Source organism: Vulpes vulpes, unplaced genomic scaffold (genome assembly GCF_048418805.1).
Source record: "Vulpes vulpes isolate BD-2025 unplaced genomic scaffold, VulVul3 Bu000000706, whole genome shotgun sequence".
Lineage (NCBI taxonomy): Eukaryota > Metazoa > Chordata > Mammalia > Carnivora > Canidae > Vulpes > Vulpes vulpes.
In genome coordinates this window covers 202,288-229,682 of record NW_027325693.1, presented here as the reverse complement: position 1 = coordinate 229,682, position 27,395 = coordinate 202,288, and the positions used below count along the sequence as shown (strand labels likewise).

Here is a 27,395-nt window from a genome sequence, read left to right as displayed (position 1 = left end):
TCCCATGTATCTATCAGCCATCTATATGTGTTCATTGGAGAAATGTCTGTTTGTGTCTTCTGCCCATTTTTAATCAGATTATTTGTTTTTTTGGTGTTATCTAAGTTCTTTATATATTTTGGATACTAATCCTTTATCAGATATGTCATTTGCAAATATCTTCTCCAATTCCTTAGGTTGCTTTTTAGTTTTGTTTGTTATTCCTTTCACTGTACAGAAGTTTTTTATTTGTATGTAGTCCCAATAGTTAATTTGGGGAAAAAAAAGAAATTTTTAAAGATGATAGAGAGACACTTTATGAAAAGTAATGTTTTATAGACATTAGAAGAAAAAAGAAAAGACCTGGAGCTAGAAGAAAGTTAATTCCAGGTGGAAGACACAGCTCAGCAGAAGGGTTGAGGTGGGAAAGCATTGGCAAAAATAAAGAGTACGCAATCTATAAGGGCAGTAGTGAAGACACTTAAAAAGCTCTGGGCTCTCTCTCCTTTGCAAACGCCCTTTATGCATCAGATAACGGGATGCACTCCATGTTTGTTAGCTGGAAAATCATATTATCATAACTGTGATTGAAAAGACTAATCTGACAGTGCTGTGTGGTGTGAAATAGAAACATGATGACTTGATAGAAGGTGTTCATGAATAAAGTAAAATTGATGGAGCATAACACCTAACTGGATTTATCAGATAAAGGAGAGGAGAAAATAAAAGTCAAAAGATATTTCAACATTCCAGTAGTCTAGTAAAAGATCTTCTGTTTTAGGAAGATTAAATGGGAGGAAGGGTCAAAACAAAATGACCATAAGAGCCTAGCAAGGAAGATAGCAAAATGAATCAATAGAGAGATGCTAATGAATGCATGACTTGATAAAAATTCTGAATAAGTAAGTGGCAATAGGAAGAGAAACGAGGAGCTAGAATATATTGCCAAAGAAGAATTAATAGAAATTAGCATTATGATGAATACAATGAATAGAATTCACAGAATCAGGTCGAATCTAAGATTTTTAAGCTGGGGAAATTTGCAGTCCATTGACCGCAGTGAGGAATTTACTATAAGGAAAAGTTAGTTTGAAAATGGGGAGAGATAAATTTAAATGTGGGCATGTCGAGTTGTATAATGCAGTCACAATTAACCTCAATCAAGCATTCCTAAAGTTATTTACGCTCACTCATACACTTTCTTTTTCAAGACTGTACTATATAAGAAGACACATGGAGCTTTCTATTTCAGATTTTCAGCTTCTGGAAACTCTCCAGACATTTGATACCTCTAAATATGTTGAGTAACCATTAGCTTATGTTTTTAGTCTCATGACATACTACTATAGCAGAAGTAGAGAGAATGGAAAAAACTGTTGGTTTAATTTTTCTATGCTTTAACTCTGATTATGTAGGAACCAGAAAATGTAGTCACAAATGAAATGGATCCTCACATCTGTCCATGATGTCCTACTTATCCATTGGTATGAAGGCCCAGCAATAATGAATCTAAAAACATTTTTATGTATATAAAAGTTACTTACTTCAAGAAAAATTGTCAGATGACTTTCATCTTCCTGTTTGGGGATATGAAGCATACAGTCGTATAAAGGGCTGACCGATTAAGGTTGCTTAATTAATAAACCAAATAAAACTATCAAATCCCATTTTATTAGAAAAATGATCAGAAAGAGTGATAGAGTTAATATAAGTGGGAAAAAAATGTCCTGCACATTTTTAAAGTAGGTTCATTCAATTATTAAGCCATAGTTAAATGGCCCCCAAAATGTTTGAAACTATTATCTACTCTATATCCCACCCCAAAAAGGAAACCGTTTCTCAACACATGAAGACTGATGCTGTTCAACAGAATAACTTGCTCATAGAAATCGTAAAGTAGCAATATCCCGGTGATATGACCTGATGTAATAAAGAACGTGGATAAGCAGTCAGTGTTCAGAAGATCAAGAAATAAACATCCCCCTTACCTAGATATTCCCGCACACTATAGTCACTTGTCGGTGACCCCTGCCAATCATATCTCATGTTGAAAGACGTCTTCATCTAGACAAAATGTCTCACCCATAAATAAGGTTAGCAATGTTTCTTTCCTTAACAGAGACCCTAAAATTAAGATGTTTCAGTATTTTCAATGATATTTATATCCAGCTCACCTATTATAATCTTTATATTCAAAAATTTAAAGACAATTTGTTTTAAATTGGTGGGTTCTGCATTATGTATTTATCAACGATTAAAATGATAAATAACAGAACAGACATAAAGAGATTGGTTAATTTGCGTCAAAAATAGTTCATCAGAAATAATATTTTTTCAATAAATAAGAGTGCTTTGCCTGTGTCAACTCAATAAATCCCTATATTAAGGTTGTGTGTGTGTGTGTGTGTGTGTGTGTGTGTGTGCGTATGTGAATATGAGCCCTGAGCTAACTATTTGAAATCTCTTCACTAGGAGAGAGATTTAGCTTGAGATCGGTATAGCAATTCAAACTGTGGAGAAGAAACCAAGAAACTTAACCAGGGTTTCATTCATTTGAGAGATCTCTTCACAATCTGCCTACAGGGTTGAAACAGACTCTGCTGAATGTGGCAGAGGTCTCTGTCCCCAGACATCCCCTTCTCGAGTTACAGAGCAACTGCTGTAGCCTTCACCACAAAAACAGAGCACACCGAAATGCACTGTGAAGGACAACCTGCTCGCATTCCTTCTTGATTGAACAATATGTTTCTGCATCTGACCAAATGAATATTTCTGATAACATCAGCCCCCAAATTCAAAAACTTTCTGCAGCCAGACATTTAGTTCAAAATCTCCCCTAATTGTTGCCAACACGGCAGCTGCCAGCAGCTCAAACCTGACCAGCAGAGCATTTTCCATTCTCCTACCACTAAGAGGGTGAGGAAAGGAGATCTTCCCTGGCCATGACTATCTGATCTGGCACAGATTGGGGCAAAAGTTGGGGGAAGGGGAAAGGGAAAAGGTGAAAATAGTTGGCTCTGCTAGGATAATGAGAAAGTCCCAAAATAGCCTCTGAGCTCTAAGCGACTTTGCATCTTTGTTGGGGATAACAGAAATACCAGAATATGTGCAATCTTATTTTTAGTCTAATTCTTTGGAAATAGTTGTATTTCACCAACTTCAACAAGTTCAGTGAAAGGATAAAGAATAAATGTACAGCTCATGAGCATGCTGTTCTGCTTATTAGATGAAATGAATTGGATGAAACGGATGATTTATTTCCCACTTTTCTAAAAGGAAAGGGAAAATATGAAACATTGAAATCCATCTAGGCAAACAAACAGATTACATTTAAGCCGTGACTACCCAAATAATCCAGACTGGTGTGTGCCAGTGGGATTCCCCTTTTTATTCTCTTTTGATTTGTTGAATAAAGGAAAGGCAGGGATTATGGTGGTTAGAACATTTTCAGAAATATTCTAGTCAAAATCTCTAGCTCATGGGTGGCTGGATTAACACTGAGCAGTTCTAAAGGTCTGGGCCTCACAAAACTATAATAGCCTCTGTACAGAAGGACTTCGCGGAAATCCAAAAATCCTTCAGCTCTGCAGAGAGATTTTTGCCAGGACACAGGTCATTGCCAATAAGTCCCAGAGGAAAGAGAAATTCCACAGTAGAGACATGAACCTTACTTAGTAGCTGTTTAGCAACGAGGAGCTACCATTTGCTAAACAGTGTGGTAGGCCCTAGATAATCTCCATCTTCTGGGTAATTGTTGCCAAATTGGATCTTTAACGATGGAGTGTCATGTAATAAGCACTATAAGTGACAGATCCACAACATTTTGGGGGAATTGAAATGAAAACCAATTCATTCAGCCTGAAGAAGTCAAGTCTTGAATTATGAAAACAAGATTACATGGAGATTTACCCGGAAAGACTAAGGAGAGATAGTAATTTAGAAGTGAAAATACTCACACCAGTGAGAATGGGGAAAATTAACAAGGCAGGAAACAACAAATGTTGGAGATGATGCGGAGAAAAGGGAACCCTCTTACACTGTTGGTGGGAATGTGAACTGGTGCAGCCACTCTGGAAAACTGTGTGGAGGTTCCTCAAAGAGTTAAAAATAGACCTGCCCTACAACCAATGCAATGAAACGTCGGGACACCTGCACCCCGATGTTTCTATCAGCAATGGCCACAATAGCCAAACTGTGGAAGGAGCCTCGGTGTCCATCGAAAGATGAATGGATAAAGAAGATGTGGTTTATGTATACAATGGAATATTACTCAGCAATTAGAAACAACAAATACCCACCATTTGCTTCAACGTGGATGGAACTGGAGGGTATTATGCTGAGTGAAATAAGTCAATTGGAGAAGGACAAACAGTGTATGTTCTCATTCATTTGGGGAATATGAATAATAGTGAAAGGGAATATAAAGGAAGGGAAAAGAAATGCTGGGAAATATCAGGAAGGGAGACAGAACATAAAGACTCCTAACTCGGGGAAACGACCTAGGGGTGGTGGAAGGGGAGGAGGGCGGGTGTTGGAGGGGAATGGGTGATGGGCACTAAGGTGGACACTTGACGGGATGAGCACTGGGTGTTTTTCTGTATGTTGGTAAATTGAACACCAATCAAAGTTAATTAAAAAAAAAAAAAAAGAAGTGAAAATAGCAGGCTCAAAGGCATAGAAGCGTCAAAGGGAGTTTATTCAAAATTCTGGGAGTCAAATGAAATAAACCAAAAATGTTATAGGCTGGGAAGGGAGATTACAGAACAGGCTGCAACTTCTTCCATCATTGTCTGTGCACCCAACTGCAATGGGACTTGGCAAGAGGTAGATTCTCATTCTTCACTCATTGCATCCGGATTTAGCCGTGTGACTTGTTTTGGCCACCAGACCTCATCAAAGATGACACAGACAGAAGTTTGAAAAGCACTTACACTTTTTACAGGGGAACGAACCAAAAGGCCTACTATAAGCACATGCCTGCACCACACCCATCACTTGCCCACAGCGCTGCCAACCACTGATCATGTGACTAAGGCCCTCAGAAACCAGCAAGGCCGCAGGTGATCAGCCAAGTAACCCCACCCCCATAAATGAGTCCAGGTAAAATTAGAAAAAAATTTCTGACTCTGAGAGGACTGAGCTAAGAAATTATTACTCTCTTAAGACACAAGTTTTTGGTCTGGTGGGTCACATTGCTAAAGCTAACTGATGGTAGAAATGTTATAGAAGAGTATTATTAGGGCTCTTAAAAGTGAAAATGTAAAAAGTGCATAGCTGATTCAATCTAGTTTACCAAAGAAAAATCTCATTAAATAAAGAATTAAACAGTTCATAGACGCTCCAGAAGAACCAGATGATTAGACTGTGGAGCCAAAAGCAAAGTCCAAATTACCCTGCAGCAACTTTCTCCTGGATGCACCACTGCCTCCAATACAGGCTCCAGCCACACAAAATTGCATCTCTCGCTTTGGATGCTGAGCACTTGGTGCTCTTGGTAGCATCCCTCCAACTTTTGGAGACTCCATGATAACTGTCGCCCACCTCATCATGATAAATTTCATATGCCACCTTTTTATTTGCATTGTTCCCTTCCAAAGTAGAGTCTTCAGTAGGTCGCCATGATTCGCACAGTCAGGAAATATGCCCACCTCCAGTAATAGAGCAGAGTACTGGGAGAGTGGATCTGTGGTGTTGACTTTGTGGAAAAATTGGTTTATAAATTAAGAAATGCCCTAAAGGGCAGCCCAAGTGGCTCAGTGGTTTAGCCCTGCCTTTAGCCCAGGGCATGATCCTGGAGACCCGGGATCGAGTCCCATGTCGGGCTCCCTGCATGGAGCCGGCTTCTCCCTCTGCCTGTGTCTCTGCCTCTGTGTGTGTGTGTCTGTCATGAATAAATAAATAAAATCTTAAAAAAAAAAGAAATAAATGCCCTAAAATACAGTGTTCAAAGGTGCTAAGCAGCCAAAGATAACTTCTAAATGTCATTAGAGTCTACTTCTTCATCTATACACCTCTATTACTTAAACATACAAAAACAATAGGAACAGATATATTCCTCCTAATATAAGTCAACCATCACTCCACAAATAAAAATTTCCTCCTACTCCCCAAAGGGAGATGTCCCAAAGTTTCATCAATACAGCAAGTATTGCCAAATCTAGGATCTCCAAATGACATCATTATTCTCCTAGGGCTATCATGATCCTCTCTTGGTGCTCAATATTTTGGCCAGAATGTAATGTAATGTATACATAAAAGAGGAAAAGAACAAGAGGGGATATTTTTATTAGAATATTCAAATGTATACATGAGACATGACAGAAAAAAAAGATATTCGAAATGGTCAGGAAACTTCATTAGATAAAGCACTGCTCCCCCTTTATCTAGACCATATTCCCTTTGCCCTCAACCAGGTACTCAGTAGGTGAGGGTTCTCTACCTAATGAGATAACCCAAACCCCTATTCCTAAGAGATCTGAGTTCAGAGGTCCTATCTTTTGGTTCTAATCTTTAATTAATTTTTTACACTGGTCCTAACAATCCCATGGTACACCCTGTCCCCACTGTATACGAGCCACACTAACAGCAGGTGAAAAAAAGGTCCTTTTGCGAGACAAATTTAGCAGAAAGTAATTGGTAATATAGGACAAAGCCAGTCCACTATTCCTATCTCCATGAATTTGGAATTCCTTCCTTTAGAGCCTAGATGAAGGACCAGCAACCTTTCCCTTAAAGGGCAAGATGGTAAATATTTTAGACGAGTCGACACAATCAAGAGCATAATGTGGGTACTTGTATACTAATTTAAATTGATACTATTTAAAAATATAAAAACCAATCTAACTTGCCAGCCATTAAAAAATAAAAATAAAACACAAAAACAGGCCATGGACTAGATTTCACCCCCCCCCCCCCCCCGGGCTATAATTTGCTGACCTTTAGTCTAGATTATACAGGTGTTTTGGGCATGTCAATTTATTTTGGCTTTAGTAACCAAGTCCAGATTCCAATCAATGAACAATGTAAGCAATCAGGACCACTCCCAGCTACTGGTGTGTGAACCTATATCAGGGAATTCAATCTAGTATAAGATTATCCACCGCTTTTCTTGATCTACTACCCACAGAATCTATTCTTGCACGTCGACTCCCAGTTCTTCTTATATAAAGTAGCAAAATTGTGCCATCCTTAACTGTAAACCTTATCCTTTTAGGTTTTATTTTACAACTACCTCTACCCTCACCCAAGGACACTGATTCTAGTTATAGATCTGGAGATGCTAGGGTGCTTTTAGGGAAAATGATGTTATTGGGAGAATTGCCTCTCCCCTTTCAAGTTTATTGCTTTAGGCAAAATCATTCTAGATTCATCAAGCAAGGCAGAAATAGTCTCATTAGACAAGAAAGAAATCTCAGCTTCTTGCAAAACCACAAGAAAATTAGCTATTTTAGGGAAATAAACCTATTTAGGGCTGTTAGTTAGCTTATCACTGTTCCAGGAATGCTTGAAATCTATACAGCAAACCATAAGACTCAAGGCTCAAAAGTCACTGGCAACACTGCTTCTCTTGAGACAACCCTATTGCCATGGGGCACACATATCACAAACGCCCAAGCTCTTATCCAAGTCAAACTATGGATGCTATTGCTAGAACCTCTGCCACAACATCTGGAACCTGGATGCTCCCAACTGCACCAGAACCAGATGCTCCTGCTTCTTTCTGTCACTAGCTTCCAAATCATAGGCCCAAATCAGTAGTCAGATTGGCAAACTCTGGGGTATATCTTGTACCCTCAGTTATAAAAAATATATGAATATTAGAAAAGCTATATTCCTGGCTTCTACCATGAGGAGGTACAGACCTAAGCTGCTTAGTTCCTGGGAAGGTAAATAAAATAACGAAGTTTCAAAGATGTAAGGTGACTTGCTCATGAGCATTTAGCTAAGAAAAGAAGCTGTCTATTCCCTGAGCTCCAGCTCCTCACCGCCACACAACGGCCACTCTGTATAAATGGTAATCACATATAAGGGTATACATAAAATTACTAAGACATTGTGTGAAAGTAAGACAAGAAGACGACTGACAATGAATCATTAGCAACTCCATATTATCACATGTGGAAGAAGAGACTCATCTGAAGGGGACTGAGAAGGGTCAGGGAGTTAAAAAAAAAATAGGACAGTATGGGTGTCAAGGATGTCGAATTTTCTTTTTGAAGAAGAAGATGAAGTGGCAGGGATGGAGTGGCTGGGGATGTTGAGAAATGACTGGAACATCGGCCACAGACACTCTAGGAAAAACCAAAAGGGCATTAGAGAGAGCCATGCCCAGGCTTTTTCTGCTTTCAGATTCCAGCTAAGGCTTACATCCATGAGTCTGAAGATGCTTTCAGAAGTCCTTCTATAAACCCAAAGGCAATGGCCATAACAATAAGGCAGTTGGGGTTACAATAGAATGTAGCATAAAAAAAAGGAAGCGAAGAACGTTAGAGGGGTCTTCTAAGTAACAGATCAAGAACCTATGCTGGATTTGTTAGAAAGTGATCTGAGAGAGTTGCTAAATAATATGGGGGTTTCAAGAGCCTGGAAGTTTCTATGCAAAAATGGTTTGTGTGTAAATGAAAGTTTTTCATCAAAATAGCAACTGAAGAAGACAGAGTGAAAAGCATGTGGGGAAAAGAAGAAAATGAGGGGGTAGAGAAGATGGAAAAAGGAGCCAATCAGACTGAAGCTGAGATTTGAAACGAGCTTATTTGAAACAGATGCTGGAAGCAAATAGCCCCATGATCCTTTCCCTAAGCAATGACATTTATTCCAGACTCTAAAATTACGCAAACACTTTCTTCAAGATCAATGACTTGATAAAGAAGAAAGAAATATTTTCTAACTTCTCAGAAAACAGAGCTAATTTTTTATTTATTTTTTTTATTTTTTGAAGACAGAGTTCAGAGAAACATCTACCCAGGTACTATGACTCTTGTAGAGAGCAAAATCGATTTGATGATGCCACATCCTAACACCCACATAGAAGAGGGACCATGTTATTATCATGTATCACAAAATCTTTTATTATCTCTAAAGATATGTAAAATATTAAACTATGAAAGTAAAACATTCAAACTCTTTCATTCGGTCACTCAATTAGTATTTATTATTTTTCCTAAATACCAGGAACTATGCTAGGCATTTGGAATACAATTATGAACAAAAAATCTTTTGCCATTCCTGTGGAGCTTACAGACTAGTAGGGAGACCTTAGTGACTTAACAATGGCATAAATATGATTATAGAGTTTAGTAAGCATCACGATGTGCAAATAGAAAATGCTATAGGAGCGCATGCTAAAGGAGACTCTAAAGTAGTCTGGAGGGTCAGCTAAGTCTATAGTGGCAGTAATGCTTTATGAGTGCAAGGGAATGAAAATTTAGAGGTGTCAGGAAAAGAAGGTGTGGTCCAGGTTGAAAATCTGAGTGGGCACCTGGGTGGCTCAGGGGTTGAGCATCTGCCTTTGGCTCAGGTCATGATCCTGGGGTCCTGGGATCGAACCCTGTGTTGGGCTCCCCGCAAGAAGCCTACTTGTTCCTCTGCCTATGTCTCTGCTTCTTTCTGTGTGTGTCTCTCATGAACAAATAAAAATTAAAAATAAATAAAGAAAATCTGAGACAGAAAGGACTCTGGTGAATTCTAGGAACTGAAAGATGGCTAGAGGGTAAATTATTAAATGAAAAGCAGTCCGTGATAAACTAGTCAGAGGAAGGAAGCCCAGATCACATAGTTAGTAAATAGATATTATGGCCACAAAATCGTAAAAATGAATAAATAAATAAATAAATAAATAAATAAATAAATAAATAAATTTAATTAAATCTCCCTCAAAAGCTAGCTATCCATGAATAGTTTTGAGAAGGAAAGAGACATAATCAGATTTTTTGTATATTTTTATTGGAATTCGATTTATTAACATATAGTATAATACCCAGTGCTCATCCTGTCAAGTGCCCCCCTCAGTGCCCATCACCCATTCACCCCATCACCCCGCCCACCTCCCCTTCCACTACCCCTTGTTCATTTCCCAGAGTTAGGAGTCTCTCACGGTTTGTCTCTCTCTCTAATTTTTCCCACTCATTTTCCCTCCTTTCCTCTATAATCCCTTTCACTATTTCTTATATTCCCCGTATGCATGAAACCATATGATGATTGTCCTTCTCCGATTGACTTACTTCACTCAGCATACTACCCTCCAGTTCCATCCACGTCAAAGCAAATGGTGGGTATTCATTCTTTCTGATGACTGAGTAATATATTCCACTGTATACATAGACCACATCTTCTTTATCCATCATCTGTCGATGGACACCAAGGCTCCTTCCCCAGTTAGGCTATTGTGGACATTGCTGATCTAAACATCAGGGTGCAGGTGTCCTGCGTTTCACTGCATCTGTATCTTTGGGGTAAATCCCCAGCAGTGCTATTGCTGGGTCATAGGGCAGGTCTATTTTTAACTCTTTGAGGAACCTCCACACAGTTTTCCAGAGTGGCTGCACCAGTTCACATTCTCACCAACAGTGCAGGAGGGTTCCCCTTTCTCCACATCCTCTCCAATATTTGTGGTTTCCTGTCTTGTCAATGTTCCCCATTCTCAGTGGTGTGAGGTGGCATCTCATTGTGATTTTGATTTGTATTTCCCTGACGGCAAGTGATGTGGAGCATTTCCTCATGTGCTTGTTCGCCATGTGTATGTCTTCTTTGGCGAAATTTCTGTTCATGTCTTTTGCCCATTTCATGATTGGATTGCAAATGACATATCAGATAAAGAGCTAGTATCCAAGATATATAAAGAACTGGTTAAACTCAACAGCAAAGAAACATAATCAGATTTTTTTTTATTAATGAACCAGTATCTATTGAATGCATAGAAAAGGAAAAGAGTAGAGGTGGTTTCAAGAGTCGATTTTGTTGCTTTAACCAAAATGACAATATTGTAGTGGAGAGAAGTGGATGCTTTAAAGGATGTGTAAGCACATGGATTAGAAATTCCAGGGAAAGAGGGAGGAAATTACAATGGTAGTTTTTCCCCTATTTCTAGCTTGCACAAGTGGATAAATGTTAATAACAGCACTGAGACATGAAATCTTAAAGGACAACCAGCTTTTAGGTGAAAAAAATAATGAATTTTAGGTATATTGAGTTTGAGTGAAAAATGAGATACTTAGAAAGCAATTGACTTCAGTAGCCCACAGGAAGATTGACTGGAGGTACACATTTGGGACTCATTAGTTGTGCAAACTATACATGAAGCCATGAGCACGGATGTGATTTAAATCTGTGAAGAGAATGGAGAGAATATCTACAGAGTGACAAAAAGGAAATAGCTAGGAGGAAGTCTTAAAAACATCATATCTAAAGTCAGAGGACGAAGGAAGACACCTTTCTGAAAGAAACTGAAAGAGGTCACCCAGGGAGATAAGAGAAAGCAGAATTGCAGAATTATGTGTCCATGACAACAAGGAAAGAGGATTTCAAAGAGGAAGAGATGTTTGAGATTTTCAAATGCTACTTAGAGGTCAAGTAAGATACACTGAAAAATGTTCATTGTGTTTAGTGACATGGATCCTGAGGGTTCTTACAGACATTCTTTTCATGGGGTGATAGAGTAGAAGTCAGAATTGGAGTGTATGGTGTGAGGATGAGTACAGAGAAAAAAGAAGGATTGGAAGCAGACAATTTATTTCGAGAAGCTGAGCAGGGAGGGCCAGAGGGAAAAAGATGGACTTCGCTGGGCCTGTCCTAAAGAAGAACTCATCCAATTTGTTTTTAATCTATACAATTAAAAAAATAAAATTTAATAGAGCATTTAAAATTGGATGATTTCACATAAAAATCCAGCTGTCCTTGAAATGTCCACTAATCTGACTACACAGATTTATATTACTGCCTCTCATCTGCCAAAAGAGAAACAGTTTGGAGAATTTAAATAACTTGCCCAATATCCCAGCTAGGAGGGGTTGAGGCTCGGCTGAAACCATGTCTGAGGATTTCAAGTCCTGTGTCCTTTGTATAATTCCACCCCTGATTCCCATGAAGCTTTCAAGATCACAAAGTGTGCATTCCAGGGCAATTCTGGAGTGATCAGAGGCACCCATTTCAGACTTTTCTTTATTTGACCCTGACCTGGAACCAATCTGCACTCTTACATGTGCAGGGTGAAATCAGAGCCCTACTGTCTGGGGTTCTCTGCCCTGGCTTCTGCAATTTCTGGGACTGAAAGAAAGTTCCTGTTTGATATGGTCAAAAGAAAGCCGTGGAGATCCCTGGAGACATTTCTCTAAGGATCAATGACTGCAGATGTGCGTACACACTGTCAGTCATGACTCACTAAATGATGAGAGTCAGAAAGAGTCAAGAATCCAATAAGAAATAAAGTACTTGGCCAGCTTCACGTTTTATACTCACAATGGCTGCCTTCCAAATGTCTGGTCTCTGGGATGGAAAGATCTTTCCTTAATTCTGGTATGGCCCTCAGTTCAGGGGGAGCTACTGTTCCAGAGATCAATAAAACCCAACGTGAAGACTATACTTTCTGCATTTACTAGGGAAACTCTTAGCTACTCTTTTTTTTTTTTTTTTTTTTTTTTTGTGGGAGGGGTAGCTGTTGTTTTATTCAAAGAACCTACATTTTACTTTAATTCTGTGATTCTTACCTGCTACAGAGAAGACATAATTAATGTAATTGGTTATAAAATTAAATGTTTCCTTTCATAAGCATCAGAACTTATTTGTTTTTTAAGATTTTATTTATTTATTCATGAGAGACACAGAGAGAGAAAGAGAGAGAGAGGCAGAGACACAGGCAAAGGGACAAGCAGGCTCCATGGAGGGAGCCCGATGTGGGACTCGACACCGAGACTCCAGGATCATGCCCTTGGACCAAAGGCAGGCACTAAACTGCTGAGCCATCCAGGGATCCCAGAACTTATTTTTTAAAAACTTTGTTTTTCTATATTGTAAACTCTGGACACAAATGGAAGAATTATTAAATGCCTTTTGTTTTCAGGATTAGTTGGGTGTTTATTTTCCTTCTTCTTTCCCACCATCCCTTCACCTTTCTGCCACAAGCCTGGACAATGCAAGAGAAAAATTACTCAGCCTTCCATTTGCAGACCCTCAGGAAATGTCCTGAAAATGGCAAACATTTATTAAAAAGGCAATCAGTTTGAAATTTTCTGTCATCTTAATGAGAACTTAAATCAATAGTTTAGAATACTAGAAATATATTTAACAATAAATAAATAAATAAATAAATAAATAAATAAATCTACAAGATATAGAGAGAAATACATTATTTTATTTTGAAAGCAAGAGAGGATGTATTTTAGTTTTGTATCCTTCTGAGAAGATAGCGAAGCATTATCACCACAAGAAAATGTATCCTCCAAAATGAAAAACTGTATTTCAGAAATTTAAATTAGCACAAATTCATTGCTGATGAACTAATAAACTATAAGCAATTAAGTGTTTTCATTAGATTTATGTATTAGTATCTCAGGCAGTGAAAGTAAAAATGATTTTATTTCACATGACCCACTATTAAATTTTCTCTGAAATACTTCCACATAAATAATTTAGGCTAATGCAATAAGATGTATTTCTTCCATGAACCTAAAGGAATTGTATTTGAACACACTTAAGAAAATAAATGTGAGGTACCTGGGTAGTGCAGTTGGTTAAGTGCTCAATCCTTGGTTTCAGATCAGGTCATGATCTCAGGTTCCTAGGATCAAGGTCTGCATCAGGCTCCATGCTCAGTTGGGAGTCTGCTTGTCTCCCTCTGCCTCTGCTCCTCCTCCTGCATGTGCTCGCTCTCTCTCTCTCCAAAATAAATAAATCAATCTTTAAAAAATTAAAATAAATCTCATCCTTAAAAATTAGCCATCCCAAATTTTTATCTGACACATCAAAGAGTCAAATAACAGTACATACTTCTTGCTTATTTGTGAACTTCTTGAGCATAATGCAAAAACCATGAAGGTTACTATAATAGCCTGGCTTCCTGGAGACCCACTCTGAGGTGGAGGTCAGAGGTTAGCATGCAGAAAGTTTATCAGTGAGTGTCCTAAGAGTCAACACCTGAGAAAGGCAAGAGAAGGAAGGAAGAGTGGACAGAGGGAGGTGATGGTTGCCCTACAGTCTCAACAAAGGCCTCAGTCAGCCTAACACTGAATTCTAAAGCTGAGATGACCCTTCAGAGCTCTCCTGATTGACACAAGGGACCTAGATTTTTAGAGCCCATGTAAATCAATACTGGACATAGACCTCTCGGGGATGAGAATATGACCTTGCACCGTGATGATTCTGTTAGTAATCTTCAACCATCATTCCACAATGAGGCCATAAGAGTCCCATTTTAACAAACTGATCTATAACATTTGGTATTTAAAAAATAGATAAGGAAACCATACATATCAATCATCCAGGCTTTTACGAGACACGAATTATACATGTTCTAGCACTTATACAAGACTCTAAAAAGACCCTGACTTAAATCTCTCGTAGGTCATGTTCAGCTGGTATCTTTAGTGATACAGTCAAACCTCACTTGACAAATTTAGGTGACTGAAGTAACTTACAGAGCTTGCTTGTCAAATCAGAGTCAGAGAAATCAGAGATTTTATCTGGTATCCAATTTTACTAAACGATTATAAGGATGCAACAAGCACAAGGCTCAGTCAAAACAGCCATCTGAGACATCCATGGCAGCTCCCCAGATTCTGGCTCAGAATAAATTAATCCTCTAAGTGAGTTTTATGGGGTACCTCATACAGCTGGAACATTTAAATATGAAACAACTCCAAGGAGTGGTATTGCCTGCATTATCCAGGAATCCATGTCTTTTGGATCCTTGGTTCTATTTTTCCAGGAAATCCTTAGCTAGAGGCATCCTGCTAAAGGCATGTTCAAAGTTAAGGGCTTTTTTTCATAACAAAGAACATTAGCCAAAGGTCAAGTTGACAAGGAGATGAGATTGGGTCACTTACTTTCTTTTCTTTCTGCCAGGAACATTCCCACCATCCATAAAAGGGGGTGAGAGGATCTCTGAGCATCTGCTTTAACTCCTTCTCACAGTCACTTAATGTTAAAATGCACAAATGGGACAAAAAGAGAGTTCATTTACCTCTAGGATATAATTTATAAACCAGAGTGGTACAAGTAAAACAGAGATTCATGGGGTTATGCAAATGTAAATAATGGCATAAATATAAGGGAGAGTACATCACCTTGGGTAAAAATGGTGAGAGGCCATCATCCAAGATGAAATGGGGCACTATGGCAACAAAGAGATGGAAAGAGGGGTTGAGATCTCAAGACAGTAGATGCTCACCACATCCTCAGAAAAGAATTGGAAGGTCAAAGTAGGTCAAGGTTAAGACTAACAGGTTTTTAAATTATACTGTGGGTTGTCTATCCACCGCAGAGCCTACCACTTACTGAGTTTCTGAGAAGAGAAAAAAAATGCTGATGAGTCAAAAAAACAAAAACAAACAAACAAACAAAAAACCTTGAAAAAGTCTCTTGGGCAATTTGGAATGAAAGGTAAAAGGAATAAAAAGAAACAACCTGGAAACCGCATAATTCTGAGGCTATACCTCAAACTTCCTTTAACATGCTTCCAAAATACTACTTCTACTTCCTTTTTCTATCTCTTTCTACTCCTCCATCTACTCCTCACTATGTCTGAAGACCCTATCCACAACCAAGAAATGACCCATAGGCTTTTCAAGAAAATCTTTAAAATAATTATATGAATGTGCATAAAAACATCTGTCAGATCTTAGATCTGTGCACTTTCTCTCACCTATTTCTGAATATTTTTAAAGAGTGTAAGAATCAGTTATGGTCTGCCTTTCATTTTCCCTCTTTTTTTTTTCTTCGATGCAATCACAGACACAGTTCCTAGAAATATTAATAATATTCTCTTAAGGGAATTTTCCAACACAAGGTCAAAGATAGATATTTAAAAGATAAAAAACTGCTTCAGGATAAAATTATACTCCAAGTAAGTTCTGTGAAAATACTTAATGGAAAAGTCAAGTAATTTATTCTCTAAAAGATTTGTTTCCTGCTGTATAATCTATGAAGAAGTTACAAAAAAAGAAAGAAAGAAAGAAGAAAGAAAGAAAGAAAGAAAGAAAGAAAGAAAGAAAGAAAGAAAGGAAGGAAGAAAGAGAAAGAAAGAAGAAAGAAAGAAAGAAAAAGGGAAAAAAATGTGAACCAGCAGAAAATTACCAGAGAGGAAAGGTAGCAAATATATTTCAGGAGAAGCAAACTGAACTTAGATCGTTCATACGTCAGATACTTTTCAAACATCAGAAAGCACATGACCTGCTAGGGGGTATCAGCCGAGAAGACCCGCTGATTGGCATTTATTTGGCAAATAACTAAGAACCCAGGGTCGGAGCTTCAGGGGGGCTGACAAAATTGGAAAGCAGATGTGAACTCAGAAAATGGAGCTCACAAAATACTGATGACTGTGGCTCAGGAGCACTATCGCCACAGGCAGCCCGTAACCTAAGCCCATGCCAACCTTGCCACACCCCTCAGCATGACTTCGATTTCCCTTTAAGGATCTCCTTGTATGGAATCCTGCGTTACAGAAGTAGGTGTTAGGGAAGGTTTTGGAGGAGAGAGGGAAGAGGAGGCTTTACTTTGCACACCTACAATAATGTGTGCAAAACCTCTCCAGCAAACATACAATTCCTCTCCAATTTCTCTTTAGCACAACTAGCCGAGGAGCCTTCCCTCCCCTCTCACTCCTCCCTGGTATAAGGCCTAAAATTCAGGCTCAAGATTGTATGTTGCCTTGACAACTATTGAAATCCAGAGCGCATGGACTGGCCTTCCTCTGCTGTGGCAGCCTGGATCCCTGAGCCAAACAGCCCTCCGTGTCAAAGAGACCAGGTGTGGTCTCTGCTCGTCCCTGAATAGCAGGTTGCAGTTCCCTGCCAACCAGCAGAAGAATTCAAATGACCTAATGACACCCTCCCACCAGACCCAAGGGGCACCCATTCTGTAGGTACTCTGAAGCCTGCCTTCCACAGCCCCTGGGCTGTTCTGAATGCAACCCGGAGTAGCCTACATGACGTGCGGTGGCCTCTTCCCTGAGCTGTGAGCCTATGTGACTGATAAACTGCTCTTGTGATTTGTCCAGTAATCCCCATAATCTGGGGGCAGGAATCCCTCCACCACCAATGGGGTAAAGAGGAGGTAAATAAAGCCCTGTGCCTTCACCACATCAGCCTCAAGAATTGGCACTTCCAGTCTCCTTCCTTTCTTTCTTTCTTTCTTTCTTTCTTTCTTTCTTTCTTTCTTTCTTTCTTTCTTTCTTTCTTTCTTTCTTTCTTTCTTTCTTTCTTTCTTTCTTTCTTTCTTCTTTCTTTCAGATTTTATTTATTTATTCATGAGAGACAGAAAGAGAGAGAGGCAGAGACACAGGCCCAGGGAGAAGCAGGCTCCATGCAGGGAGCCTGATGCGAGACTCAATCCCAAGATCCCGGGATCATGACCTGAGCTGAAGGCAGACACTCAAACACTGAGCCACCCAGGTGCTCCTTCTTTGTGGTCTTATCACCTAAATGTGCATACCTCCACACTATAGTTTAGTCTCGGCATCCCCCTCCTCTCATTTTTACATTTTATCCTTTATTTTATTTTTTAAATTCTTAAAAAGATTTTATTTATTTATTTGAGAGAGGGAGAGAGAGAGAGAGAGAGAGATGAGCAGAGTGAGAGGCAAAGGGAGAAGTAGTGCCAGATGCAAGGCTCCATCCCAGGACCCCAGGGTTACCACCCAACCCAAAGGCAGACACTCAACCACTGTGCCACCCAGGTGTCCTTCCAGTCTTTCTTAAGGATGTAAATCTTTAGAAAGAGCTCTGTTCCCTCTAACCTTCAAATGTTCATTGCACCGTGTACCACTTGAAGAACAGGGTAGGCCAGTCGGGAGGCAGACTTCTTGAGCACAAGAGAAAGATCCTCCAGTCACCTGACTCCACCCTGCCTTACACTGCAGTAAAGATGTTAAACGACATTTTGTTGTTATTTTGCTTAAGGACTATAAAACTGAAGTTGGATTTACAATGTGAAATATAACTGCCAAGAGACTAAGCCACTAGTATGCTTTCACTAACGCTTTTTCTTCCTCTGTGCAGATCTAAATGAAAAGTCAAATTATATTTAGGATTCTTCGTGCATTCAGAAAAACGGAGATTATTTGTATGAATCGAATATCCAGTAGAAATAAATATAAACTTCCTAACAGTCTTCGATGTATTTTTTAATGTATTGCCTCACTTAGCCTTCGAAAAAAACAAATGAGCCGTTACACAGAGTTATGATCTCCGTGGCCCAGATGAGAACACTGACGCACAGAGATTGGGTAATTTGCCCAGGGTCACAGGGTGATGAATGATGGAGCAGAATCGGAAACCAAGACAACACTTAGAGGTTATTCTCTGCTTTGCTGTCTCTTCAATCATAGGTGCCAAGAAGCAGGTAAAGCCTGGGAGATCCCATAACACTCATCCTTATTTATTATAAATTCTCTAATTCTGTCTCTCCCAACATATTGTAATTTCTTTGATTCCAATCTCTTTGACTCCCTAATGTCTCACTCAGAATATGTCACGTAGTGTCTACGCATATGCCATAGAACATACAGATGACTAAGTGAACAAATATTTTAAAATGTCCATTCATCTCTACAATCATGCTGCAAACTGTCTGAATTCAGTTTATCAGGCTTGTATATCGGTGTGTTTCCTCAAGACTCTCACTCTATTTTCCTGAGATCTAGGTGTAACCAACGAGATATCAAGATCTCTGGTGTGGGAGGCACGTTAGTGGCTCAATTGGTTAAGCCGCCAACTCTTGACTTCAGCTCAGGTCATGATCTCAGGGTCATGAGATGGAGCCCCAAGACCGGCTCCCTGATTAGCAGAGAGTCTGCTTGAGATTCTTTCTCTCCACCCTTCCCCCCTGCTCATGCTTTCTCTCTCTCAAATAAATTAATGAAAAAAAAAAAAAGGGATCTCTGGTGTGGGATTCAGCCAAAATTATCTTTTGTGGGACATGAGTCGACAGCACACCTTTACATGATCTCCTCACTTCTCTACTCCCTTAATATTTTCAAGGATTTTTTCCTAATAAGTAACATGCCTATGAATCCTCATCTCAGGGTATGCTTTGGGAAACCCGCCCTAAAACACCATCTACAGAGTATGTTCTCTTTTTCAACATTGTAAAGTTAACTACTCTTGACCAGCTTTAAACACACTAACTTGGCCAGGCTTGTCTTGCTCTTCTTGTTTCTGGCACTAGAAATATTGCATGTTTATGTCACCTTTTGCACATGCCTAATTTTATCAGTTATGTGTTAGCTTTATAATCCAACTTGGAATTTTGGTGTTATCTTGATCCTGCTCCCATACTGTCTGCAACGGATGCTCATTTTATCCATGTAAAAGTGTAGAAACTCTTAGCATTTTCCAACTGTTATTACACTTTCTAATATTCCCAATAACTTGTATTTAAGCAAGACCATGATTATCCTCTCCATCTTGAAAATGAGAAATATTTGGCTCAAAGCAGAGGCCACTCGGCCACGTCCTTAGAGATAATGGAGCTGAGCCCCAGAATTCAGGTTTTCAGATTCCTAGACCAGTGCTCATTCACATATTTATCAGTCACTTCTTGAAACTATGTTTCGCCTACTGGAAGTCACTAGGATTGTTCTTACATGTTCTTAAAATCTCTTAACTCTGCCACTCTCTATCATCAAGTACCAAGTAAAACAACATGGAACATCAGAGCAGCCTGAGACATTTAATTCTATGCATATGTGTCAAATCATTACATACGCATACTAAATTTCCCAGCTGTCATTTGTATGCGGGATGAAGTCATGGGTAACTTGCCCAACAATGGTTACATCAGTCTGCAACAAAATCCAAAATATCCCATGGCGTGCATGTGAAGGTGTCTGAAAAGGAAAGAATCTTTCTGATCTGAAAACAGAATTTGGATCTTCAAATAAAAGTCTTGTATTGGATTGCACATCCTCTGCATTAAATCAGGTTACTGTGACCTCACACTTCAGAGTTATTTCATTTCTGGATTTTTCTCAGAAATTGCCAATGGCAGAGAAATGAGAAAAAAAATCCATATATTTTGGTAAAAAATTAAAATACAGTTATCTCGGCCCTTATAATATTATTTGATATGTTTATTCCTCTTTCTCATTCATTCTATGGGTGTTTCTTTACAATCTTAAAGTAAGATAATGTATTTGATAAAATAATCATAAACTACCTTATATTAATTAGAAACCAACCCATGAACATGTAGGAATTTATTGAATCTTCTCACTATTTTAAAACATTTTATGTCAATTTTCCACTGAAGATTTTAATTCAATTGCATTATTCTAAAATGTGATATATATATACATCTACATGTACCTATATATTGGTATTCATATATGCATATATGTAGTATTCAGGGGAAGATGGAGGAATTTTTTTAGAGTCATGATGCCTTTTCCTTCTATACAGAAAGTTCTTCTTTGCAAACAAGAAAGGTTGATCAGAATAAGAACACTATTGTCTTTATGGGGGGGAAAAGTCCGCTTGCATTCCACTCCAAAAGAGAAGTTGAAAAAGCTATTTATTTCTTCTTATTCTAATATCAATCTTTTTAATTCTAGCAATCTTTTTAATACATTTAGTTTTCAATGAGACTTTACAAATGACGCCAAATCAATATATTCAATCAAGTCAAAAATCTTTATTGAGTGCCTATCACATGCCATGCACTCTCCTAGCGTCTGAAGTTATATTAGAGAACAAAACAAAACCAGACTCGTGGAACTTTTACTTTGGTGAAAAAGTACAGACTATATAATACCAGATGGTGATAAAAAAAAAAAAAAAGATGTCATAAAAAGATTAAATTCAGGTAAGAGGATAGTGTGTGATAGCGGAGATGAGGATAATTTAGGTAGAATGGCCAGAGCAAACCTTGCCTTGTGGAAGCCCAAAGGAATGAGTAAGTCAGTCATGCATACATCTATTCATGACTGGAGTAAAGACTATTCCAGGCAGGAGAGCAAATGAAAAGACTGTAAGGCAGAAATATGCCCAGCATGTTTGAGGAATAGGAAGAAGTCAGTGTGGCAAGAGAAGCTTTAAAAGATGAGTTTTGAGAAGAATAAAGGATGAGGTCATGTAGGAACTAGGAGTTCTCAGTAAGGACATCACTTTTACTCAAGATGAAATAGGAAGTTATTATAAGGTTTAAAGCTGAGGAGTGACACAAGCTGACTCAAGTTTTTTCAAACTTTTCTAACATCTGACTGCTGCGTTGAGACTCTACCTTAGGGGGATAAAAAGAGAAAGCTCATGTGGGAAGCTACTGAAATCATTCTGGGGAGAGAGAATAGTGGTAGGATGCATGAGCTGGGAAATTAGTTGATGCTGAATATACAGTTTGATGGAAAAGCTAACAATGTTCGCTGGTGGACTGAATGGGAGGTATGCAATTAAAAAAGAAATAAAGAGTAACTCACATCATTTTGCCTAAGCAACCAGTAGAATAAAGTTATTTTTTTTCTTTTTTGGGTAAGAAAGACCACAGGAATGGTAGGATAAATGAAGAAATGAACAGTTAGATTAGATACCCAAGGGGGTGAGGACATCTCCTAAGCTATTGGACCAGCGAGTCTGGAGTTGAAAGGAAAATCTGGGCTGGAGATAGGAAAATCTGGGCTGAGTCATCAGTGTATATAGACAGCGTTTAAAGCCATGAAATTGGAGATCACTAAAAGGACAGTGGCGACACAGAGACAACAAGAGGTAACTTTGAACTGCATGGTCTTTATTGATGTGTGTGTTCCCAACCGAAAGTCAACAGTATGACTTTCATGTGGGCTCCAAGACTCTATTCTTGTAGAATTGATACAAAACAAATTAAAACTGGCAGTACCCAGTCATCAAGGTTTCTCACTTTCTTGTGTGAGACTAATGTGCAGGTTGCAAAATACTCTAAGTTCTAGGGATCTCTACTAATAATGATTTGCTCACAAATTACTGATTGATTTTGATGCCAAAGAGTGATAAACGGCGAAAAGAAGAATCATACAGTGCCAAATCACATAACTACCGCCAATAATCTTTCCCTGTTTGATAATTACCCCCAAATATTTTTACATCTTTGCAATTTTCTTCCCCATAACTAATCATTTCCTTTTACTTAAGATGCCTTCTTTGTTTCTAACCATAGTGAACACATACATATACTGACAAACCCTGTGGGTGTGTGTGTGTGTTTAATACATTTCCATTTTAATGTGAAATCCTCCAACATTCTTTTTAGTTTGTTCAAAGCATTGATTTTGTAGAAACAAAACTTTGATGAAACACACAGAACCACAGGAGATTTAACATGCTATGGTGGTACTTTAGGAGAAGTGGCATTTGGTCTAACACAGAGAGAGACAGAGAGAAGGTGGGAGAGAGGAAGAGAGAGATCTTTAATAGAGAGACAGATAATATTAAAGCAATGTTAAACCTATTACATAATACTAAAATTTAACCAATGTACTCAGTTCATTATCTTGTATATTTTAATGTATTACATTATATATAATAAATATATATATATAATAGTTGTATGTGTATATATATATTAAGTTTAGATTGTGATATATTTCAAGTAGGCACTATACACAAAAGCTCTTCTTCCAACAAAACTTTTTTTTTCCTGGCACTGATTTGTCACACCAGCAACATTTCAGCATTCTTAAACACTTGGATAATTAGATGAGAAATAATTTGTTGTTCATATGGTATCCAAATTCTTAGCATCACAATACTAGAAAGAAAACAGAGTATGTTGATAAGAAACAGTGTCAAATCCAATAAACCCTGCTTTATATACTTTGTGCAATGAACATTTATATTCCATTCATCCCCAAGATAGTTGAAATGATCTGCCAACAACAGCTGTTACGAAAAAATGACTGTGTACCACTTGACATCAATATGGCAGATGTGTGTACTCGCTGCAGCTGTCAGGCTACAAAAGAAGGAGCAGCAAAAACCTACCAAACTGTGCCCACAAACAAACAAAAATATTTCACATTATATGCAGATTAGAAAAAAGAAATCCCAAACACAAGGGACAGAAATGAGGTAAGATGGCTGTTTTGCAACATGTGGACTAAACTAATAAATAGTTCATTGTGCTCCTCAAGATTGTTTTGGCATCATGAAAAAGAGACATATATCTGCTTCATATGTCTATCCGTTGCTTTTGCGGGATACTAGGTTCCGGGGTTCACAGCACGACAGATCATTTGCTTTTGCAAAGACCATCACCACGGATCCACCATTCACTTGTCCTGAACCTTACACACAAGCACACACCTGTAAGCATACACGCAATAGCACTTTACAGCAAAAGACAGCAAGACACATTTAACCGTATTATTGATAAATCCCCCAGAAAGCTTTCCCTGGAGCACATTGCAGCCAGCAGATCTGACTGTAAATGATAAGTCAACCCCTTAGCAATTACGGTGTCGGTTCTTGCTGTCCATTTAGGATTGCTTGGGTTTACCATTTAGGGTTTTTTTTTTTAATCCTTTTATGGGTATCTCTGTTCAAAAGAACAAAATGGAATGCATGCGTGGTTGTTCTAGTGATGGGTTTGGTGATGGATTCCATCAAGGTAAACATTATTCTCTATGGACTCCAAATTCATCTTTCTTGTCTTAATGTGGTTAAGGAAGTGGCCAAAAAATGCAAGGAAAGCAATTGAGACTATTTGGTGACTCCTATTTCACCAGGGAAAGGCAGAAGGCAGTCAGGAAGCACATCATACTTGGGAAGAAGGAACTAAGCGAAAACCCCCGCAAAGCATCTTCCTATAGCAGAAATCAACGCTACACTCTAAGTGACAAAAGCTTTCCAAGCCCAGGACAGTATGATTCCAATAAATGTATACAAATAATAATAAACAAAGATTACTGGTCCGGGAGAAAATACAGAAATTAACATTTTAAGTCTGCACATTAGAGTTGGGAGGTATTTAACGAAAATCCAGTTTTTCCAATAGATTTTAGTCTATACTAATGTAAAAAAGTGAAAAACTTTAGAAGTGTCTCCAGTCATTCCAGACATTTTTCACTGATAAAAAATCAAAAAGGACAACTTCCAAGTTTGTAGAAATTGGCTGGGACTCGGCAACTGGCAATTGGCGGCAGATATTCATTCCCTCCCCCGTACTGAGCCTGGTTTTTGAGCCATAAACCCTTTGAAGTCCATGGGAGTTCTACATGCAGAGGTTGTGTCTGGTGAATCTGGCCTTTGTGTTTTTGCTCCCCACCCCGACACACATTTAATAAATGTTTAGTGCTGAACTAATATATATCCATGTAGCATCTTCTGCTTTTCTTCATAATATATGAAAGTTGTATTTAAATTATATAATCCAGAGAAAATATTAACCTGTATGACTTTCATAAGCAGAAATAATTCAACTAAAATTACAAATACGTACTATGCATTAAGCAAATAGTGCTTAAATATGTACTATAAGTACTACATAGAATGGGAAAGTAAAATTTTAAAATTTTCATTTTAAAATGAGTAAAAAATGTATGTATAAAAACATTTATATATGTGTATATATGTATATATATGAATGATCCAGAAAAGTATTCCAATTAATTTATAAATTAGCTTTCGCTCTCTCTGTCTCACTCCTCCTCCTTCCTTCTCTCTTACCCTCTAACTCAATCTCTCTGCTCCGTGTCTCTGTCTCTCTCTGTCTCTCTCTGTCTCTCTCTCTTTCTGTCACTCTTTCTCCTAGTTAGAAGACTTTAAAAGTTGAATCATTTGGCCTCAAATTTTCCACATTAGTGTCTAGGCTAAAATGGAATTTCTTTTGAAGGCTTAAGCAAAATCCACCTAGTTATTTGTGAGTTATGTGAAAAATAGAAGAAATATGTTTCTCCAGTTATAAAAAAAAATATTAAGATTTTTCTTTTTGCTCATGTAAGTCAATTGGAGCCAGAGGTACAAACTTCAACTTGGAAAGATTTGAATCCTATTAAGGAAAGGAAACATCTGAATTCAGTGAAAATCTTCTAAGTATTTTTATTCTTTATTTATGGAATTTAAAAGAAAGCTGGTTTGAGTAAACCAAGTAAAACATGTCTATCTAAAAAGTCACAGAATCATTTCTTAGGGTAGTCATGGTGCATATCTGCATGCATGAGCTTGTGAACTCTCTCTCTCTCTCTTTCTCTCTCTCACTCTCTGCTTCTCTGTCTCTATCTCTGTCTCTCTCTCTACCTTCTAAAGCTGAGAGAAATTAAGTGAAAAAAAAAACATATTGCAAAATTAGAGGTAAAAATATTAAGAACTTCAAGCCAGGAAATGACTAAATGAATAATTCGTGAATAATGGTAGACATAAGTGAGGGTTGTATATATGTGTAAAACATTATTAACAAAACACTAGGATTATGTTGGGATTGCACTTCGAGTTTTTCACTTCTTAATTCATAGGTATCACATGCAATCCTGTGCCCTGCTCTCATTCCAGATTAATCCAGCCCTGCTCCACCCTCTCCCTCAGCCCTGTTTCCATTTCCAGATGCTTTTAGGTGGCCTCTCCGGCCGCTCCAATCCTATGGTTTCAAGAAACCCTGTGTACTACAGTTTATAAGCATCTTCTACTTTATTTCTTTACATGGTTCAAGAAAGACCAGTTTTCCCAGATTTTTTACATGGAAACCCCATCTTCTCTCACTGTCTTCTCTCTGAGACATAAGTGAAAGGGTCAACACTTAGTCTCCATTTCCTCTTTCTAGCTCAAGGCACTGGCTTTGACTCCTCACCATCCTCCTCCATCCTTTGCATTCTTTGGACTGTAGATCACTCCTTTATATTAGTAACATGTTTGCAATGAGACTGAAAGTCTCTTACAGACTTTCCCCATCCCTTCCCCCCTCTATTTCCCTCACATCAGAACTGCATCATCATTTCTATGGATGACCGTCTCCATGTCCTGGTTTTCCAGCTCCCATACTTTAGTAAAATGTTGGCCTCGGCCTTTTGATTCCCATGACACTACCACAGACCAAGCTCTCTTCATTTGCAACCTATAGTATTGCCATGGCCCCCAAACTAACTTCTGGGCTCGGGATTCCTCTGCCTTTCTTCAATTCATTCACCATCTTGATTTCTAGATGCAACTTTAACTATCTACAAGCACTTTAATGCATGGTTTCTCAGGGCATGACTTCCAAATAACCACATAATCAGATTTCACCACTCGAGCTTAGTCTGTAAACTGCGAAGTTTATCTGACTTACTGCTATGGAAGGTAAAAATCAAGGAGCACCTGGGTGGCTCAGTGGTTGAGTGTCTGCCTTTGGCTCAGGTCATGATCCCGGGGTCCTGGGATCAAGTGCCGCAGCAGACTCCCCACAGGGAGCCTGCTTCTCCCTCTGCCTGTGTCTCTGCCTCTGTGTCTCTCATGAGTAAATGGATAAAATCTTTAAAAAAGAAAAAATAAAGGTAAAAATCAGACACTTTTCTCCCCCCACTCTTCTTTATTATTCATGTTATTATTTTTTCTTACTTTTTAACTTCATATACAGTACTTATATACAGGAGCTTTACAGAGTATTTCTTAAACAGTTATTCCAGAAGAAGAGAGATGTGAAATTATTACTTCTGGAGAGTGGAACAGCTTATAAGGCTTTTGCTCTTTATTCTGTACCTCCCAGTCTAGTTACATGTCCTTGAATTGCTTGCGAAATAAAAATAAATAAAACGGATGTTCGATCATGACATTCACTTTCAATGACTGTTGATTTTCTCAAAAAGATTAGCCTTTCTATAACTCATCCTGTTGAAATTCAAGTGTACCTCTCCCGTGTAACCCCCAGACCTCAGGACCTAATCTGTTTTTCTGCTTTACAATGTTATTCCCTACTTGTCTTAACAGTTTGTCCCCAAACTGTGCAACTTGCCCAGAACTATGCCCTCACACTGAGGGCGGGCTTTATTCACCAACAGGCCACACACATCCAGCATGTCATGATGCTGTGCCCCCTATACAATTCTTGATTATTCATCATAGCAAATCTGTCCAGAGGAAGATCAGGTGTGTCGCATCCTCTAGCTAAGGCACAGTGAACAAAAGCCCTCCATACGGCCAGAATTGTTTCTTGCACCCTAGCCTTGTCCCTGCCAACCATACCCTCTTCCAAAGAATTCCCTCCTACCAGCAGCAGCAGCCACATAGGTAAAGCACAGACTTACACAGGGACAAACTCACACAGATAAGGAC

General features: G+C 38.5%; 1 long non-coding RNA gene across 2 annotated transcripts in view; it reads right to left on the bottom strand.

Moving 5' to 3' along the window:
- Positions 1–9,967: 9,967 nt before the first annotated feature.
- The window catches only part of LOC140596652 (uncharacterized), a 49,122-nt gene continuing 31,694 nt past the window's right edge, over positions 9,968–27,395 (bottom strand). For both annotated transcript variants that reach the window (XR_011998552.1, XR_011998551.1), the window contains 2 exons: positions 13,687–15,301; positions 9,968–13,155 (listed from right to left, as the gene is read on the bottom strand). This is a non-coding gene — a long non-coding RNA (uncharacterized lncRNA). The remainder of the gene's footprint in view (positions 13,156–13,686; positions 15,302–27,395) is intronic.